The sequence below is a fragment of the Coptis chinensis genome, chromosome 7 (assembly GCF_015680905.1).
Source record: "Coptis chinensis isolate HL-2020 chromosome 7, ASM1568090v1, whole genome shotgun sequence".
NCBI classification, from domain to species: Eukaryota; Viridiplantae; Streptophyta; class Magnoliopsida; order Ranunculales; family Ranunculaceae; genus Coptis; species Coptis chinensis.
Genome location: NC_141462.1, coordinates 21,132,219 through 21,153,683, shown reverse-complemented (window position 1 = coordinate 21,153,683; position 21,465 = coordinate 21,132,219). Strand labels below are relative to the sequence as shown.

At 36.4% G+C, this 21,465-nt stretch overlaps 1 non-coding gene and 1 pseudogene across 2 annotated transcripts; both read right to left on the bottom strand.

The window, feature by feature from the left end:
• Positions 1-13,572: 13,572 nt before the first annotated feature.
• On the bottom strand, positions 13,573-20,487 carry LOC147486570 (origin of replication complex subunit 1-like; annotated as a pseudogene). Its single transcript, XR_015202103.1, has 18 exons — positions 20,026-20,487; positions 19,823-19,947; positions 19,442-19,715; positions 19,074-19,226; positions 18,665-18,805; positions 18,421-18,572; positions 18,242-18,341; positions 17,920-18,042; positions 17,676-17,837; positions 17,534-17,591; positions 17,254-17,432; positions 16,989-17,103; positions 16,467-16,547; positions 16,266-16,365; positions 16,072-16,157; positions 15,918-16,004; positions 15,757-15,807; positions 13,573-13,842 (listed from the first exon to the last, which is right to left on the bottom strand). The product of XR_015202103.1 is annotated as an origin of replication complex subunit 1-like (transcript).
• Positions 19,089-19,166, bottom strand: LOC147486571 (small nucleolar RNA snoR28). The gene has a single exon (XR_015203419.1). It is a non-coding gene; the product is annotated as a small nucleolar RNA snoR28 (small nucleolar RNA).
• Positions 20,488-21,465: the final 978 nt, after the last annotated feature.

Sequence of the window (21,465 nt, the reverse complement as noted above, 5' to 3'; positions counted from 1 at the left end):
GCTTCAAACGAACTTTCAACGAACTTCTTTCGACAACACTTCCTCTGATATTTCTTGCACTTCTTCAAATAACATGTAACCATTGGAAAATATAATAACACAAATGGATCTTTATATGTTGGAATGATAAAAGTTGTTATGCACTCCCCTTCTTTATAGAATTATGTATGTTGAAAGATCTCACCTTTGGTAATAAATAATGATGAAATATGTGAAGTCTTGATCTTTTCAATAAGTTAAGCCTCGTCTAAAATTGGTAAAGGAGATGTAATACAAGCACTAACTTCTTTTTTCACAATTTCAACTTATTGGGGAGCATAGGTGGGAATTGGGATTAATAGAGATGTGATTGGGGTGGAAAGGAAATCTTTCGGTATGGATTTAGGGTTGATGGTCTCATGGTTTGCAGAGGTGCTAGGGTTTGTATGTGTGGTGGTGGAAGTTGTGGAAGTGGCTTTAGGATTTGTGATAGTGGTGGTGCTAGGGTTTGTGATGGCATTAGGGTTGGGTGTTGCAGAAGTGGTTTGTGGGATAATTTTTGGTTCGATGGAAACAAAAGAAATATATCTTTTTCGGTTAGGATAGAGATCCTTGTTTGGTGATTCAATGGTTGGTTGTTGTAGAAGGGGCAAAGATGGTAGTCTTCCCGCCATAACTTCTTTAAACATATATGTGATTCTCGTCTCAAAAAGTTCAAGCCTTGAATCTAACTTTGCAATAAATTTATCCACTTTTGAATCAAATTCAACCATTGATGAAGTTTGGTGGTTTGCGAAAGCGGTAGTGGTGGATCACTTTCTAGATGAGAATCTAAAAAGTGGGGCTCTTGATGCCAATTGATGCGGAACTAAAAGAAATTTAGAAGAAAAAATGTGGAGATCTTCAAAAGAGAGAATAGATTTAAAGAGGAAGAAGATTGAATTGAAGAATTGTAGAAGTTTGAGGGAAAAAAGTATAATAGGATTTTCGGAGATTTGATAATTTGATAATTGGTTATTGAATACCTGAACCAAACTACAATAACCTCCTTATATAGATAAACCATACTTGACAACCAAGAAACCTAAACTTCTAAATCTAATTAAACTATAAATAGAAAATATCAAATATTCAAAATTCCTAATAAGTAATAATTCTAATTTGACAAATAATAATTTTAGCACAAGTAGAAGGAATTCTGGCAAGGAAAAGGGACTAGTAATCCTACATCACATGTTATATCTTGATGGATTTTAGTTGGGTAACTGTTAAGGAATTTTAGTTAAGGGAGTGCAAAAGCATGTTGAGTAGATTGAACTGCAAAAGGTAACACGTTAGTTAGAATTAAGCATAACACTCAATATGAGAATGGTTCTAAAATAAATAGTTGATAGTTGTTACGACCTGTATATATGGTTGCTAGTAATTAATATTTATTGGTTTATTTATTTATTTGTTTGTAATGGTGATACTTTTCATAGTTATGGCGAGTCGACAGCAAACTCGTTGATCTCCCAATGATGGATGTTTCCTCATTTGGCAGAAGCTTGTATGATATTTGGTATAGTTGGTGATACTTCACAAGCTGAGCTTTGGTGTACTTGGATATTAGAACGAGATTCATCTAGAAATCCGATTGTTAAAGAAACTTAAAACATGATGAGATTTCATATATTTTTTAATTTTTTTTCAAAACTTTTGTTGTACTTGAATTTTTATGTGTTGTACTTAAATTATTAAGTGTTTAAATTCATTTATTATGTGTATACAATGTTCGAGGGTATATATGGAATTGGCACTTGCGGAGTGAAGTTATTTACGCTTGAATGTTGTTATCCATGTGTGGTATTGTATGAATGTTTAAATTCAATTATTATGTGTTTGTGGTGTGGGGTGTGGTGTAGGTTATGCGATGTGTGTGGTGTTGGTTTAGGTGGTTGGGTGGGTGTTGCAGGCTAGGTTTAGGTGGTTGCGTGGGTGGGTGTTGTTGTGTTGTGTTGTGTTGATGTTGTTGCTGCTGCTGCTATTGTACTGCCAGGTTCTAGTGAGTGATGCTATGGTGTTACGGGTGTTGGTGGGTGGTGCTAAGGTGTTGCAGGTGTATTCATCTAGTACACAAAACAGAAATAAGAATGCAAACAGAAACTTATCACTGAGGATTGTGCTCGGCACAATTTCCTTAAGTTGAAAAATGCCGCCAGTATGGTAACTGTCAGCCTCAAGTGTACGCCTCCCAAGATACAACAGCGGAAGAGCAAGTCACCAGAAAATGACCAGCCCCAGAAACTCTCAGTACTCCAGACATGTTTTAGGAAGAGGGAAGGTTTTCGAAAAGCTTTTCAGCGTGTGTGATAAAACAGAAAGACCTTTCTTTTACACTCGCAACTGAAGGCGAGAATCACTCGACTCTACTGGCTAGTTTTAATGTGCGAGAAAAGCGTGATTTCGTTTAGGACAGATTTTCTGGAAACAATTTTGGAAAAACCAAAAGATATTTTTTCTGCAAAAACAAGCCCAGTACTCGCACCCCCCTTGCGCGCAACGTATGTGGGCACACATGCACTAAGGTTTTCTGGAGCTCCCACCTCCCAAGAGCCCCCAAATCAAGGCGGCCTTGTGTGCGTGTGAGCACCTCCTTATATCTCTCTACATTATCTCTCCATAAGGACATAAAGCAATATAAACTAAAGAGACTTAAGTTTAGCAACCAATGTGGGACTAAAGCCCCCCACATTAGAGAGTAGTAGAGACATAAGGTCATGGGTTCATCAAACCCATGGGGACACGATTTCATTCAAGTTTCCAACAATCCCCCACATGAATGAAATTATAAAGAAACAGAAGAAAAAACAAGAATGTTTGGAGTATATGAATGGGCTGAAGGTGTCATTCGACTTGAACCTTCGCTTGGTGTTTGTCTGTTGGGATTACTAGTTGAACAGTAACCTTAGTCTTGAATTGTTCAACATTTATGTAAGCTAAGTCAACAGGTAACACACATAACTTCAAAAATCATCATAGAGTTCCCTCAGATGTGCTCGTATAGCCATGAGCTTCCCAGGTTTCATAAGTGCTCTAGAGAACAAGCCTATAAGTTCTCATAGGAAGCAACTTTACTTCTTCACTCATATAGGTGCCTCTATCAGGAGTGTACTGTATCATTACACCCCACTAGAAAAACCAGTTATAGAAAGCATTAAGAGTATTCACTCATCCTTGAAAAGATACAGAAAGTACTAGTACATCATAGGGATGGGTACAGAGTTTTCACTCTAGGTGTAGTGCCCCCACAAATCACGCAGATAACTTGTTCCCCCATTGAACCTTGATCATGGGATCTCCATTCACAAAGGTTGGGTGTCGGTTATCGGTGATTTAAATAAATAGGCTTAGTATTGAATAAACTTTAGCCCTATCCCCCTCGATGTACTAAAAACCAGCTGTCTAGCCAGGCCTTTAGTTAAAGGATCAGTTAAATTATCTTTTGACCTCACAAAGTCAATAGCTATGATCTCATCTCTTAACAATTGTCGCACAGTGTTATGTCTTCGATGAATATGTCGAGATTTCCCATTATAGGAAGTATTTTTGGCCCTCAAGATAGCAGCTTGGCTATCACAGTGAATAGAGACAGGTGGAACAAGTTTAGGCCAAAGCGGGATATCCATCAAAAAATTCCTGATCCACTCTTCTTCCTCACTAGCTTTATCTAAAGCTATAAACTCATATTCCATAGTAGAACGGGCAATGCAAGTTTGCTTAGAAAATTTCCAAGACACTACACCCCTGCCATAGTGAACACATAGCCACTAGCGGATTTAGATTCCTGAGAATCAACAATCCAATTGGCATCACTATACCCCTCAAGCACAGCTGGATATCTGCCATAATGAACACCATAATTTGATGTATATTTCAAATATCTCAATACTCTGATAAGAGCATCCCAATGCTCATTGCTGGGATTAATGGTGTATCTACTTAGTTTGCTTACAGCTTAAGCAATGTCTGGTCTAGTACAATTCATAAGATACATGAGACTGCCTATAACCCTAGAAAACTCTAAAGGTGATACACCTGATCCAATATTTTTTGTCAAATGTATACTAGGATTATATGGTGTTTTGGAAGGTACACAGTCAAATTGATTAAATCTTTTAATCATTTTCTCCACATAATGAGATTGAGTAAAAGTAATTCCATCAGAATTATACACAATCTCAATTCCAAGAATGACATCAGCAATACCCAAATCTTTCATGTCAAAATGCTTACTCAAAAAAGATTTAGTCTTATTGACGATTTCTAAGCTGGTTCCGATGATCAACATGTCATCCACATATAAACAGATAATTACACCAAATTATTTTTCAAATTTATAATAAATGCATTTATCTGCCTCATTAATACTAAAACCGTTAGAGATTAGCACAATATCAAATTTCTCATGCCACTGTTTTGGAGCTTGTTTGAGACCGTAAAGAGATTTCTTTAGTCTACAAACTTTTCTCTCAAGGCTTTCTAATACAAAACCTTCTAGCTGATCCATATATATCTCCTCTTGTAATTCACCATTTAGAAATGCCATTTTAACATCCATTTGGTGCATTACGAGATTATGAGTAGAATCAAAAGCTATTAACATTTTAATAGATGTAATCCTTGTCACAGGAGAGTAAGTATCAAAGAAATCAAACTCTTCTCTCTATTTATACCCTTTTGCTACTAATCTCACTTTATATTTATCAATGGATCCATCTGCCTTAAGTTTCTTTCTAAATAACCATTTATTTCCAATAGTTTTACAACTAGGGGGCAACTCAACCAGCTCCCAAGTGTTATTGGCTATAATGGACTCATATTCACTTAGAATGGCCTCCCTCCAAAATACAGCATCATAAGATGACATAGCCTCTTAATAGGTCTGAGGATCATCCTCTACTAAGAAAGTAAGGAAATCAGGTCCAAATGAGGTGTTAGTCCTAGGTCTCTTGCTCCTCCTGAGTTCAATTTCATCTTCAGCAGAAGAATCTTCTCGAACTCTAGGAGCATATCTTGAAGAACTTGGAGTCCTTCTAGACCTCTCAATAAATGGGAATTTATCCTAAAAAAAGACAGCATCCCTAGACTCAATAATGGTATTATCAACAATAAATTGCTTTTTAGATTTGAAAACTAAAAACCTATAGGCGCTGCTATTCTGTGCATACCCAATAAAGACAAAATCTATAGTTTTAGGGCCAAGTTTAGTCCTCTTGGGTGTTGGAATAGACACCTTAGCCAAACAGCCCCACACTTTAAAGTATTTATAAGACGGTGTCCTATTTTTCCACATCTCATATGAAGTTTTATCTGTGTCTTTAAAAGGTATTTTATTTAGAATATAACAAGTTGTTAGCAAAGCATCCCCCTATAGGTTCATAGAAACCCACCAGATCTATATATTGATCATATCTTTGAAAGTTCTATTTTTCCTCTCTTCTATCCCATTCGATTGGGGAGCATAAGAGGCAGTGGTCTCATCTACTATACCATTATCTTCACAAAATTTATTAAAAGGACCAGAAAATTCACCTCCCCTATCAGACCTAACTATTTTTATTTTCTTGTCTAACTGGTTCTCAACTTCAGTTTTAAAGGAAATAAATCTAGCTAAGCTATCATCCTTACTATTAAGAAGATAAACATGGCAAAAACGTAAAACATCATCAATAAATGTAACAAAATATTTATTACCTCCTCTAGTCATGTAACCTTTAAGATCACATAAGTCAGTGTGAATCAATGCCAACAACTCAGTGTTTCTTTCTACCTTTTTAAAAGGTTTCCTAGCATATTTAGATTCTACACATACTTCACATCTCTTGTTTTCAGAAATAGTAGTCTTAGTTATGTTACCTAGATGCATCAGTTTTTTAATCGAAATATTATTAACATTTCCAAGTCTACTATGCCACAGATCAAATGACTCAACAATATAAGAAGAAGCAGATGCTTTATTAAATTCAAAATCAGTTACATTGAGCTTAAACAAGCCTTCATCTAAATAACCTTTACCCACAAAGGTTCCCCCCTTAGTCAAAACAAATTTGTCTGACTCAAAGACAAGTTTGAAACCCTTCTTACTTAAAAGGGAACCAGAAACCATATTTTTCCTAATATCAGGAACATAAAGAACATCCTTCAAATTAAGAATATTTCCAGAAGTGAACTTCAAATTAACAATCCCTTTTCCTTCAACTCTAGAAGCAGATGAGTTACCCATGAACAGACTTTCTCCTTCTCCGAGAGGAGTGTAGGATGCAAATGCACTTTTAATGCCACAGATGTGTTTGGTAGCCCCAGTGTCTACCCACCAGTCAGTCATGTTACTCACCAAGTTAACCTCAGTAACCACAGTAGAAAAGTTACCATCCTGAACTACATTTGCTTGTGCCTTATCTTTCTTCCCATCATTTGGACCTTTTTTGAATTTACAGTCTAGGGCTATATGACCTCGTGATCCGCACACATAGCAATGAACTTTAGGATTGTAAGGTTTCTTTTTAAAGTGAGGTTGAGACTATTTATTTTTATTTACATATGGTTTCATTTTGGCTTGGTTTTTAGATGATTTAGACTTAGAAGAACTAGTAGCGTTACCTTCAACCAGGTAGCCTTAGCCTTCATTTATGAAGTCTCCACATTGATTTCAGTCTTTCTGTTATCATCCTCGATATGAAGGTTAATGATCAGATCTTCTAAGGCCATCTCTTTCTTCTTATGTTTAAGACTGTTTTGTACTCCTTCCACAAAGAAGGGAGTTTCTCAATGATGGAAGCAACCTGGAAACCTTTACAGATTTTATATCCTTCCTACAAAATCTCATGAATAATGATTTGCAGCTCCTCCACTTGAGAAACAACAGATTTCCCATCTTCCATCTTGAATTCCAAAAACTTTCATACAAGAAACTTTTTCGAACTTGCATCTTCAGTAGCATACTTTTTATCAAGTAAATTCCACAACTTTGTAGCAGTCGTACACACAGCATAAAACATCATATAATTCAAGAGAAAGACAGTCAAGTATGTAATTTCTACATAAATAATCCTTCTTTTCCCATCTTTCCACACCCCCAGAGCGACCAGGTTCTTCTTCATGTTCATTTGAAATGCGTTTCTCAGTCGAAATCCATTCAACCAGTTTCAGAGTAGTTAGATAAAACCACATTTTCATCTGCCATCGCTTGAAATTTCTGCCATAAAAAATCTCAGGTTTGACAGATGACTTACCATTGGGTTTTTCCATTTTCAGCAGTATAAACAACAAAAGAGTACAAATGCAATACTAGATAAATAAAAAAATCTGAATTTTTTCGTCTTAAGATTGTATTCATCTAGTACACAAAACATAAATAAGAATGCAAACAAAAACTTATCATTGAGGATTGTGGTCGGCACAATTTTCTTAAGACGAAAAACGCTGCCGGTATGGTAGCTGCCAGCCTCAAGCGTACGCCTCCCAGGATACAACAGCGGAAGAGCAAGTAACCAGAAAATGATCACCCCTGCAAAAACTCTCAGTACTCTTGACATGTTTTTGGAAGAGGGAAGGTTTTCGAAAAGCTTTTCAGCGTGTGTGATAAAACAAGAAAGACCTTTCTTTTACACTCGCAACTGAAGGTGAGAATCACTCAACTCTACTAGCTAGTTTTAATGTGCGAGAAAAGCGTGATTTCGTTTAGGACATATTTTCTGGAAACAGTTTTGGAAAAACCAAAAGATATTTTTTCTGCAAAAACAAGCCCAGTACTCGCACCCCCCTTGCGCGCGACGTGTGTGGGCACACACACACTAAGGTTTTCTAGAGCTCCCACCTCCTGAGAGCCCCCAAATCAAGGCGGCCTTGTGTGCGTGCGAGCACCTCCTTATATCTCTCTACACTCTCTCTCCATAAGGACACAAAACAATATAAACTAAAGAGACTTAAGTTTAGTAACCAATGTGGAACTAAAGCCCCCACATTAGAGAGTAGTAAAGACATAATGTCATGGGTTCAAACCCATGAGGACACAATTTCATTGAAGTTTCCAACAGCAGGTAGTGAGTGAGTGGTGGTGGTGCTAGTGTAGGCTAGTGTGGTAGGAGAAATAAGTGCAAGTTATGGATTATTAAAGGCTGGTGCTAGTGTAGGTTAGTCTGGTAGGAGAAATAAGTACAGAACACTTTTCTCATTCGAAACTATATATACCGCTGAACAAACACATTTCTACATCTATGTCACCAACAATGTTATACTCCAATTTCTCATTAGGATATTTAGCGCGGAACAAAAGCAATTTAACATATGTCACCAACAGTGTCATACTCCAATAATATTCTCGAAATAGTTAACAATAGTTATTTTAATTACTAATCCTAATAAAAAGACGCACACAACTGAAAAGACGCACACAGCTGCTTTCTTTGTAATGTTCATCCTCGGTGATGATATCTTTAGTGGTGTTGCTACTTCCTTTGCGAGTACAAGAAGGCCTATATATGCGTCAGTGTTCTACACCAACTGGATTCTATTCAACCCCCTCAAATTGCCTTACAACTTTCTCACATGTGTACTAATTATCCTTGTTCATGTAATTTAAAGAGATATGCACTAGTTGTTATATGTGAATTACTTTTTAATACAAATTAAAATAAAATATTTTAAAATTATTTGCCAATGAAATTTTTTGTGTTATCAAGTACTGGCAAAACTGACAACCAGCCAGTTGATTTGATACAGCAAACAAGCAGCAGCAAAATAAAATTTTCCCACTAGATATTTATCAAGTGGGAAATTATTTGTCATTATTTATTTGCCTAGCAAGACAGAATTTTTTATTAAACAGACCCTACAACTAATTTAGTTCCAGCCTGAGGCGGAGGGAGGACAACTATAATCAGACTTAATTTACACGATTGCTATCGACCAACCTTTATGTCAGCAACATCTAAGGCCCAGGAAAGAGTTGTATACAACCCTCAAGATTACAGAGTTAGTTCCTAAATGCATGATTTGACAGTCTGTGTGGTGGAAACCTATCAGTTTAAGGACGAGTGGATGACTATACAGTTAGGATCATGCCATCATCTCATCTAGGTTATTAATTAGTCAAAGTCTAGGATAGTTTTTTTTATACAATCTTGAAGTGATTGAATCTAAAACACATGAAAGTCAGACTTATTAGAGCTTGTGACTTTCTACTTTACACACAAATGCAAACTACAATCATATTATTCTCGTTTATAATTAAGTCATTGTTTACAACTATTTATAAAACTTGCATATTAACTTGCAATTACCAGTAAACTACCCACTAACAGATAATGACCATAATCCACTTACAGCAAGTATAACCCACGTCCACTAAATATTACCCCACTAAAACCAGTTACTCTAAAAGCAACATGTGTATACATGCACATACCATTTTTCAATATGTGTCCACCATAAAGATTAGAACTTAGAACTACACTGTTCCCTTTTCTCCTCTTAGAGTCTTTAGAGATATATTCCTGATAAAGCTAGATCCATAGAATTCAAACTACATTAACAAAAAAGTTCATGTTACTATTAACATCCTTATCCCTACACCTTTTCAGTCAAAGAAGGCAAAATCTGATTAATTTTAGTACAGATTTGATATGGTACGGTGTAAGAGTGGTTTGAGCCTTTGAGGACACTACAATTTGGCTGCACCACCGACCCACTGAAAGGCACGCATTGTGAAGAGTTGCATACTGTTTGAGTTTCACATGCTATTGTGGGTTGGTGCACATGAGACATGATTCTTTGGCCAATGACTATGGGCTCCGAAAGAGTAAGAACAAATTTGCTGTATGCTAATTAAAGTTGATTCTGACCTTGAACATATATAGAAAAGACTTGAAAGATAATTCAACTTGAGTGGAAGTTCTAAACGAAAAGGTTAGAGGTGGACATTATAGTTGAATTCCTGCAAGCTTTTAAGATTACGTACCGGCCAGTTGAGAGAAAAGATTGAGATTAGATAACAAAGGTTGTTAACTATCTTTACCTAAAAAAAAGATAACAAAGATTGAGGTGAAAGAGTGTGTGACGATATTGGTTTGAGTTCAATAAGCGGGCGTTGGGCATGTAATTCGTTCTGCCTATAAAGTGTGTCAGTAACCTCCACTCTCAACCACTCGTGGCAGACCACGTATCCAGACTACAAGCAGGTCGTGCATGCAATCTAAAGTCAGGCCGTCCAAACGACCTAGAAAACGTAGCTGCTGCAAACTAGTCAACAGCATCATTAATGACATATCATTACTTCATAACGGAAGGAGTAAAAGCAATCATCAAGACAACGCAAAAGGGGGATCTACGCCTATAAAAGGAGGCGTCTTCTCCATTCTTAGGGGGAGGCTCACATTCTCTCCATCTCCAACTCAATCACTCAAGAGAAACTACGTCTGACTTGATTCCAATTCATCAGAGAACTAGATACATAGGCAGCTCAGAACACCGACCTAAGTTCAGTCAAATATCTTATACAAACCCTATTCTCTGAGATTGTATGGTCGTGACTAAAATATACCTCTACATTGGCGCTGTCTACCGGTTCGTTTTCTTGAGAAAAAACATTCACACTATTTTCTCAAGCCCACGAAATTTGGTAAAACCACCATGGAAGAACAGTCATCATTCTTCTATTTAACTATTAATGGCAGCAACCGAAAAGTCAGCATTCTAAAAGATAAGTCTACATTCAACTATCTTTCATTTATGCTAATTTTTAATCTTTGGATCAGTTCGGATAATCTGTGCACACTTCTATGTTGCAAGATATACTTTATACTTACATATCACTAGCAGTCGATCCAATACCAACCCGAGGACTGCAACTACCACCATGTCACACGTTCCTTTACGACGAATAGTTGACAATACAGATCTAGAAATCCTATAACACCCCTATTTTTATTCTCCTTTTTAATTAAATATATATAAAGTTAAATAATAATAATAATAGATAAAAATAAAAAAGATAAAGATTAGAAAGAGGATAAACCCCATTCCCTATTTTTAAGGAGTTTTTAGAAAAAAATGGTGTTTACACGGAGAGTTTTAAACAGTAGAGAGAGGGAGTTTTACAAAAAGAAAAAAAATGAGGTTTCTTGCTGGAGATTTGCTGGCAACAGGAGCGTATCACAAGTGAGTGGATTTTTCTTTTTATTTTTCTTTGATATATATTCGCTTCTACGATCTATTATCGTAATTATTAATGTCTTGTGGTTTGACAAAAGATCGGTTAGAACGGATGATGCAAGTGTTGTTTGATATGGTGTCAAGGTTAACAATTAAAATATAATGGGTAATTTTCACGTTGGTTTTCTGTTGGATAATTTCGTATGTATTAATACACTTATCTTGTGCATGCTGGATTTCTCCTCTTCAATTTTGTTAAGGTTTGGTTACTTATATTAACTAGGAATATTTGAGAAAAAGATGAACTGAAAAAGGGTGACCTGAAAAACTACACTGCGCAGTCAGAAGTTTCTTACTAGATGGAGGTCAAATTATTATTGGATTGACTTCATATTTAATCTGTAGTTTTATAAAACTTTAGATAGATCCAACGGTTGGATTTCTGTCGAGGCGCGCATAAGCGTGATAGATCGTAGTGTTTCTACACCGAGAAAACTACGATTACCGCGATCTTTTGTTTCGCTTTAGATGGTGACCTTTTTAATTTTCGGATTTGTATGAAATTTAATCCATAGTTTCCTGACACATTGTAGTCTCCAACGGCTTGATATCTGTCGAGGCTTCCATTAGTGGGACTGGTCGTAGTAGAAACTACACCAGAAAACTGATGGGTGCAATCCTTTATTTCTACTTAGATGGAGGTCAACCTATTATCGGGTTGACCTCAAATTTAAATCCGTAGATCCTTGATATCCAGTTAAATGACATATACAAAGTTTAGGCAGATCCAATGGTGGGTTGTCTGTCAAGGCACGGATTAACAAGGTTGTTAGAATTAGCTAAAATTTAAAATGGATATAGTTAGGTGGTTATATGATGGCATTAGGTGGTCAGTGGTTATTATACTTTCGATATATTCTTACTATTGTGGAAATATTGGTGTGGAATGAATAAATATCTATATGTTTTCTTTTATCGTGATTATTAAAATATTTGGAGAATTGGTTAAGAACTACGAAGGCTTGATTCCAATCCTGAAAGATTTGGATACGTAGGCTGCTTTGAACAAAAGTGCAGCCACTATATATATATATATATATATATATATATATATATATATATTTATATATATAACTATGTTTGATAACTATGTGATTGTGTTAGAAATTACTGTTGTTTTGAGACTACATAAATAGATATGCGTGAGATAGAAGTTGTATATGAATATAGACTTTAGTATATGTAGATCTGTTTTGGACATTAATGTGTGTGGACTTGAATTTGGGCTAATGAACTATTTGCTTACGATATTGTATATATGAGTGTGGTTATGTAAATTGTATTTGTTTGATTATAAGTTTGTTTACATTCAATGATATTTAAGTGCTTGATTTGCCTTGACGCGAAAATGACTCTATGCATGTGTGGTCTGTTTTGACATGAGTAATGCTAATATAATTATAAGTGATAATAATGTTTTAATGTGTCTCCCACATCTTTAGAACTCTCCACGCCTCAGGATTTGGTAATGAGATATTATGACTTATGATGTCATGTGATAGATGGGTATTCATTGAACGTGCCATGAATGACCCGGGTATTCATTGAATGTGCCATGAATGACCCAATAGTTTGGACTACACTAGAGATGAACTAAGGTATTCGCCTTGCGGGTTGGTCGTATTCCTTAAATGTACGGGAATGTAGGTTTGTGTATTCCTTGAATGTAGCGGGAATGACTCAAGACATTCATTGACACTATAAGAAAGCTGACTTTTAGCCACGGACCAAAACTATGGGTAAAGGGCTTTAGCCACAGCTATCGGCTGTCGCAAGTCTGTGGGGTTTTGACCTATCGGGAAAATATTAGCTACAGCGAATGACCGTGGGTAATTGCGACAGTCCATGCAACAGCTCAAGCCATAGGAACTTGCCACTGTGAATGACCGTGGCAAACGCCGTCGCAAGTGCCATAGATAATGACCGTGGGAATAGCCGTAGCAACTACCACAGCGCTCGACCATGGCATAAGCCGTGGCAAGTGCCATAGATAATAACCGTGGCATAATCCGCTGCAATTATTTTTGTGAGAGATAAAAGCTGTTGCATAATCCGTGGTAAAAGTACCTCTGCCACACACATCTTTTTGCGTTATCTACGGACATTGGCCGTGGCTAAAACATTTTAGAATTAAAAAAAAAAAATAATATATATATATATATATATATATATATATATATATATATATATATATATATATATATATATATATATATATATATATATATACTAGTTTTATCCACTTTTACCTTTCAATCCAACTAATAATCCATCCATCTTAATAACAATATTACAAAGAAACCACATTCCCAATCAAAATTCCTTTGTTAAAAAAATAGATAAAGAGACGAATATTCATACAAGTAAAAAAAAAAAAGTATGTAGCATTTATTACCACAAACTCAATATAGTATGAATTTCCAAATATTTTTCAATATATTTCATCACCCTGTACAAATAATAATGCCTTAGTTCACCTCGCACATGTTTCTCCGTTACGTTTTATCATTCCCTTGCACTTGAATACTTACGAAAATGATTTGAAATCCTAGCTTCATAGAACCCTAGCCTTAATAACCTTTTCATGAGCATCCACCTGCATACAAATACCTACATACAAATGAATCACAAGGAAATAATATTAAAGTCAAAATCCCATAAGTCTAAAAGTCGGAACCTAGATGAATGGAAAAAAGTCATAGCACATAGTAAGAGCATTTCTATTTGCTACAATTAAAACTTAAATTAGCATCTCACTTTGTTTTTACTTGCTCTAAAAAATACCATCTAAAGGAAATTAAATTAATCAATGGACAGTGGTTTCCACTAACTTGGGCTTGACATCTACTCTGCATAACTCGTTGAACTTGGGATGCTCTACATTGCCTAATTGTATCCAATCAAGTCGCATTCATCATGTGTAAGTGCGTAACATATATTTCTAATTTCTATAAGCTATGTACAGAAACTCCAAAGAAAAAATGCCACATGTTCTACTAATGTACGTAAAAAGATGAGATGATGGAGATTCTTACTGAGAGAGTGGTTGGACCAGCATGAGAGGCGAGTTGCTACTTCTAAGGCCCTCCTAAACTTCAAAAGATTGGAGGAATTTTGGTACTTGTCGTCCACCTACGTAAAGTTATATTTGTGTAAATAAAAATCACTAATTGTACTATCCAAACTATGCAGACCATCTTATTGTATGTCATGATCATATTGATTATGATTGAATGGTTACACTATATGATCGACCGTTGAAATTGACATAATTCCCATACAATCCCGAGGACGACGTGCACTCTATATCGAATTAGCGTTTGCTTCCTCGCAAGGACCGATTTCCTAAGAAGTGGCAACCCAAAGGAAATAACCAAGGTAATCACGGAAATAAGACATATCTCAATTACCTGACAGTAAAGAGATTAACCAGATAAGACAAAACACATATACACAACCATAAATATAAGGAAGTTCACCATAAGGCCGATTAGAAAATTTCTGAAAGTATAAGTTCGTTACTAACTTTAACTCTATTTTCCCTTTTATGTAAATACTAGGGTATGCCCATGCCTACGGCCCGCGAGGCGTCGACGTGCCTGCGGCGCTACCTCGACGCTCGAGGAGCCTTACGGTAGGTCTACGATATACATATATAATAAATATAAAAATGACAAAAGCAAATAACATAATTTCTCTACCATAGGGAACTGGAAAACATTTTAGAAGGTAGTATTCCACGACTAACATCGATGAAGAGAACGCCATGGCAAAAGTTGTTGTAACACTTGAGACCTGCAATTATACCATCACATTAAGTCTAGCAAAAATAAGTAAACACGTAACTACAATCATTTATTGATTTATTTTATGAACAACAAGTTGGGTTTTACGAAGGGTCAACAATTTTATTTCTGGATGTGCACCGAATCGACGAAACATCTTGAGATGGTGATAGGGATCTATTCTCCCAAACCCAAAGAAATGTAGATATTGGCGGAATTGTGGAGGCAAACTAAAGACGGGAAAGAAGTAGGGGTGATCCATAGTTCCAATTAATATTATGCCCTCTCTATCTCGCATAAGTTCTAGCTAATGTAAGAATGGTGGCCGATACACACCGGGAGGAATGCCAAGTTCGGAATATAGAGGACCCAATATGAATCCACCACCAAGACCAAGGAGCCCACCACACCAACTAGTATACCACAAGCAATCAGATAAAATTAGCCGATGCACTTTCCAGCCAGGTTCCGCCTCCCTTGGATGCAATTACCACCTTTCCATTATACAAGCTAATTGCCCGATACGAGTATCTCCCAAAGAACATGAATCAGTTTCCATTATGGAAACAACTTAGACTACCGGTTCAAATAGTATTAAGGGAAATGCTTTGTGATAAAACAAGATCCATTGGTTCCACATTACCTCCAAAGACCTTCTTTTCCATTAATAATGTAAACCATCATAAAAGAAATGGGGAAAAAAAGCGTCGAGCATTTCGTCGAATAAAGCTACAAATACCTGCATTAAGTTCAAAATCCAATAGGCAATCGAACAGGTTGTTGTCTTGTTCTGTGTCAAAAAGAAGCAGGGTCTTCTATCAGAACATGGATTACAAATAGAAACATGAAAATTTGACGTATATGCATTTAGTAACGATTGAAACATTTGAAAAAGTGTACCTTAGCTGTTTGTAGAGCGAGGAACGCAGCCCATACGAAAACAAGAAGGCCAAATTCCTTCCAGTAGACATTCTCAAGGATAGGGACCTAGAAAAGCATCTGAAGTTAACCTAGGCTGCTTAAACAGAGTGACACAGTAGTAGCATATACTAACCTCTTGATCTCCATTAGTATTTGTCTCCTTGTGAGTACCGTTGCTTGGGCCACCAGGTAAGGCCTTGTATTCTACTTCTTCATTACCTTATTAAACAGGAAGGGATGGTAACTATCAAGTTGAAGTACAAAAAATGAAGTGATAGTATGAAATCTTGATGCTATCTAATACTTAAAGAAAGCATACCGACGTACCATTTGACTCCAATCGTTTATCTGATTCCATGTTCTTGTGAAGGAAATCTCTAGCTGATTTTCATTTTGCAAAATAACCCTATAGTCAATCCCCTTTACTCTGCATGACCAAAATAATGTCAATCGCCTCATTCTGCAGAAGACACACAAAATCTAAAAGCGTAGAAAGCAAGTTAGAATTGTAAATGAAACCATAATTACTGTTTGAAGGGAAGTTTATGAGTGCCAATCCTATCTCTCCATTTTCCCTCCAATATATAGCTGAGCTTGGACGAGATTCAGCTACATGATTGAAAAGACAGAAATGGAGGAATGTATAACAAGGATAAACAGTAAAGATTAGACAAACTACTTGCTTAAAGGCATTGCTAAGTTGCTGCTCATGATCGTGCAACTTCTTTTTCTTCTCTAAAAACTCCTTGTCCTCCTTAACCAATGTTCTGGGACATTAGTACTGTTTATCTCAATTTCAGTTTCACTGTTCAATACTTCATCAGGAGTCACTTGAGTTTCTGGTTGAGATACAAACATGGAATTTCTTAATTTAAAGTCGTAGAGGTCCAAAATCAAATATGACTAGGAACTGCATAAGGTAGAATGGACGCAATTAACCATATGAGTAGCTTAATTTAAAGTAATATTGTACAACTTCATCTCCCAACTACTTACAGTTCTAGCTAATGATAAACCAATTTCGGGTTGCAGGTAAGAAACTGATTATACCTGCGGATGCAGATTCTTGGATGGATGGGAATTTCTTTAGTCGGTAGTCTGCAAGTTCCACTGCACGCCTACATATTTCCAGGGCACGACGTGCATCTCTTGAAATAGCTGCCACCTGAAGTGCCATTGCGAGATATTGAAATGGATGGGCAATTTATTACAACTTTGCAACTCATTATGATCATGTATACATTTACAACGAATCATAAATTGAGAAAGTTGATTTTACAATAAATAACAAAGCCAACAAAATGAATGGACTCACCTTTCTCGAAGCAAACTCTACGGCTTGTTTTTCAAATGCGTCAATGCCTTTAAGACAACTTGATATGATTTCTTGAAGCTATTGATAGTTGTAAGGGCCAAAAGACAGCCTTTGTATCCCCATTCGACTCGAAATACGAGGAAGCAACTTCTCTAGAAGGTCCATGGTATTTGCAATCCCTGCAAAAAAAAAGTATCAGCAGTTGATTTAAAAGAAACTAGAGTGGCTCAGTGGCCGCATAACAAGGGATCAAAGCAAGTACAATGAGAATAAATGGTACCTATTACAACCAGCTTGGAATTTGGCTTTGTAGGCCAATCAAGAATGTTGTATAAGACCTGCAGTCACAGAGATGGTTAAGAATTGGAAGTCCTATGATGGTGACAACAAAAAAGAATACAGAAATGCAGAGTAAAAGTTACCGATTGGTTCCTAGTCACAAGGAGATCAAGTTCATCAATGAGTAGAACACAAGGCTAGTTATCCTCTTTGCCAACTCTAGTATCATCTGAAAACCTCTCATTTAGTAACTGGAGAGCCTTTTTCCAACCAACTCTATGTCCACTTAGTGCTTCATATATAACCTGTGAAACCAAGCCATTACTAAAAATGAAGACAACAATACAAAAAACAGCAAAAGTCATATTACATTCATAATTCCATTACCTTGTAAATATTCTCAGGAGATGCCAATCTTAGACCATTAATTTCAACGAAGCAATATGGTTTAATACTTCCTGCATCAACTTCAGATCTTAGATTCCTCATCATTGAAAGGACACTCATGGTCTGCAATAGAAAGCAGATAGAATGCAAATTAGCACACCTTCAGATTATGGTCAGGGGTTGCACAACCATGGTTTTCACTCCATGAGGGAAACCGAAAAGAAAGTAAATACTCGTGATCACAAGCTTGAGAGACTAAAACAATAATTAATCTCCCAGCCACTTAAAGAATAAAACACAGAGAAAATGGTCTTGAACCTACCTTGCCAGTTCCAGGAACACCATGGATATAAAGGCAGCGCCCTGGGCATTGATCATCACAGATTGCGCCTTTGACAAATGCAGTTATATCATCCATTTCTCTGGCATATACAAACAAACTCGTTATTAAATCTAAAAGCACAAAATAGCAACCTACATTATCTAACACCTGCTACATACTTATTTCTGCAAGGCAGATGTTTAGGTAGAGTAGCCAACAACAATGTTGCTTGTGCTTTTTCCAGCACAGATTGCTTGCGAAATCTCACATGCTCTGGTATCTTTTTTTACCCTATTTTTTGAAGTCCATAGATCTGCCCTTTCTGTGAGTTCTGCATGCAAAGACAACGTGATAAGCATTAACATTTTGGTACCCCTCAAATTAAGGACGCAAGAATACAATAAAAGAGATAAGTGAACGCACTGCAGCCAATTGATGAGTAGGCAGTCGCCCAGTAAATGATCCCTTCAGGTCTTCTTTTTCTAAGTCCAAGTCTTTGTCCTTATCAGAGCCTGAATCCTTACAGGAATTCCATTCTTCATCATTGTCAAATCCTCCATCATCCTAGCACACGATAAGATACAAGTACAATTAAGTTTCACAATGTAATTCCTAGAGAACAGTTTCCTATACATTTTATCTTTTTGTATAGTTCTGGAATTTGATTAGAAAAATGCATGCACTAGACAAAATATGCAAGAAAAATGAAAAAAAATTAAAAAATTAAAACAAGAATCCTCAATATAAGTATACACTAGTTATATACAAGATTTGCATAATTAACTTTCCACTTAATCTGACAAAATGCTACTTTCTGGTTTCTGAGACATACCTCATCTCCATTATCAATCTCAGCGAGACGCTTGAAACTGTGCCAATGGACATCATATTCATACTCACAAAGAAAGACATCATCTCCCTCATTTGTGGCTTTAGGAAATTCTTTGGGGCTCATAACAAAACAATGACTTAGGACAGATTCCATCTGCAAGTAGTGCACAACAACAGAGTTGAAATTGTCATCCTCATGAAAGAGTTAAATTGGTATGGAATAAGGAAGTGGGAAAAAAAAGGGCAATAGATAGTCACTTCTAAAATATATGGTGATTGCATCCGAGCAGACAGTGGAACCTGCCCACAAAGTTACTACTTTAAGGTAAATTTCAAAGGAAAAACATATATAAGAGATACACCACTCACAAGTGATGCAGGTTTTGTAAATGTATCTGAAAGATTAAACTGAAATTGAACGGCATCTGCAGAAGCAATGAATGGGCTGGAATCTTTGTAACTTCTCTCCAAAGGTTTCTCGCCTAAAATTCTACCATGGCTTTCTGCGGTCATCTTTTGCAGACTTGGTACTGATTCCTTCTGCAGACTTGGTACTGATTCCTTCTGCAGACTTGGTACTGATTCCATATCCACATGTTGCTTATTTTGATTGTGATGTTTTTACTGCTCCTCCCATAGCCTCCTTGCATAGTAATCATGACATAAGCGAACAAAAGAGGTTGAATGAGAAAAAATTATTGTCAATGACGTAAGCAGGCACTAATGCACTATCAATGTAGATGTACTTACAGTGACTGGCCTGCAGAAAATTCCCATCTCCACATCACGGACTGGTTGGAATTTTCTGGATTCCAAGAAAAACCTCCAGAAAACTCAAACCTCTCAGGCTACGAAAAATTCTCACCTTCAAGAAACTATCAAGAGATTCAGTGTTCGTTGGAAGAAAAAAAATGGATAATTATCAAAGTAACAAGGCTATACGCAATACTTACCAAACACTTGAATTGTAGACACTATCTTATTCAACTCGAGAACTAAACCTGCATATTCTTGTGCTTCAAGGGACAGGTGAGGTTGCTTTCACTTCATAACCTGCAAAAACCAATCAGTTCCACCTTTTCCCTCCTCCTTTATGACCAGCAACACAAATATCTAGTTTGCGTTGGCGGAGCTAAAAAAGGGTTAGATTAGTACAAAGAATCCCGCCACCTGAAAAAGTAAACAAACAACCACACAATTGCAAGTACCACATATAGCACAACCAAAATATCTATAAAACAAGCTCATCCAACATATAACACAACCAAAATATCCATAAAACAAAATAACACATTGGAAGTATCCATAACAAAACAACGTATCCAGAAAGCAAAGTAACATGTCCAAAATCCTGACTTGATTAATACAAAATAAAATACTTCCAAGTCCAAGATGAAAATGACACTATGTGTCTACTAAAAAAGGGGAAATGGCCTTTAACAACGAGGGGGGAGAAACTGCAGAAATTCCTTAGGCCAAATAACATGTCCCCGCCTAACTTGACCAAAGAGTGCGAAAGTGATTATAGGGCTCAAGCAATTCGCAAGAACCCACAATAATCGCCTCAATGTAAACCAAGAATTTTCCATCCCCCAAAGTTCTATTTCCAATCTTCAATGTTGGATCAACTTTTTTCACCCTCCCAGATGCAACCTTTCTCAAGGGCCAAAAGGCTCTCACATTGACTTCAGCATTCATGTAATCAGGTCCTTTCAAAAATAGATAAAAAATAAAATAAAATAACATTAGTTAAAATTTCAAATACACAAACCATTAAATTTTACTATTACTATGAGAATAAAATAAAGTCATATGTATTCGTACCTGAGAGAATATATCATGTGATCCAGAAGAAGAGGGTCCAACAGGGGAATTACATGTGGGTGGCAATCTGGCGGACAAGATTCTGCACTGTTTCATTAATCTGATTTACTTTTCCATCAAATGAGTCCTTCAACTCATCAATTTTCTTTTCAAACTGATTTTTTAACTCCTCAGTGACCTTAATCTGTTTCTGATATCTCTTCCTATAAGGAGCCAATGCTTAAATGAAGACTTAGAGACACGGAACCCATGACCCACATGTGCCCTCTTGAGTCTTTACCAACAACCTGTACTTGGAGATTTTAATTCGAGGAATAAAAATAAAATTGAGCAAAGTATAAATTCATACCTCTGTCCAACATCATTGTTGTCGCATGCTTCAAAGTCGGAGTTGGAGGTCGTGTTAGAGTTCAAAGGGGAACGTTGAGAAATCTTATCCTATTCAATGGAAAACATAAAAAAAAATCTAAAATCACATAGATAACACAGATGTATCACTGACTAAGCATATACTTTTAAATAGTATATATATGTAAGTGATGCATTGACTAAGCATCCAAGAAAAAAAC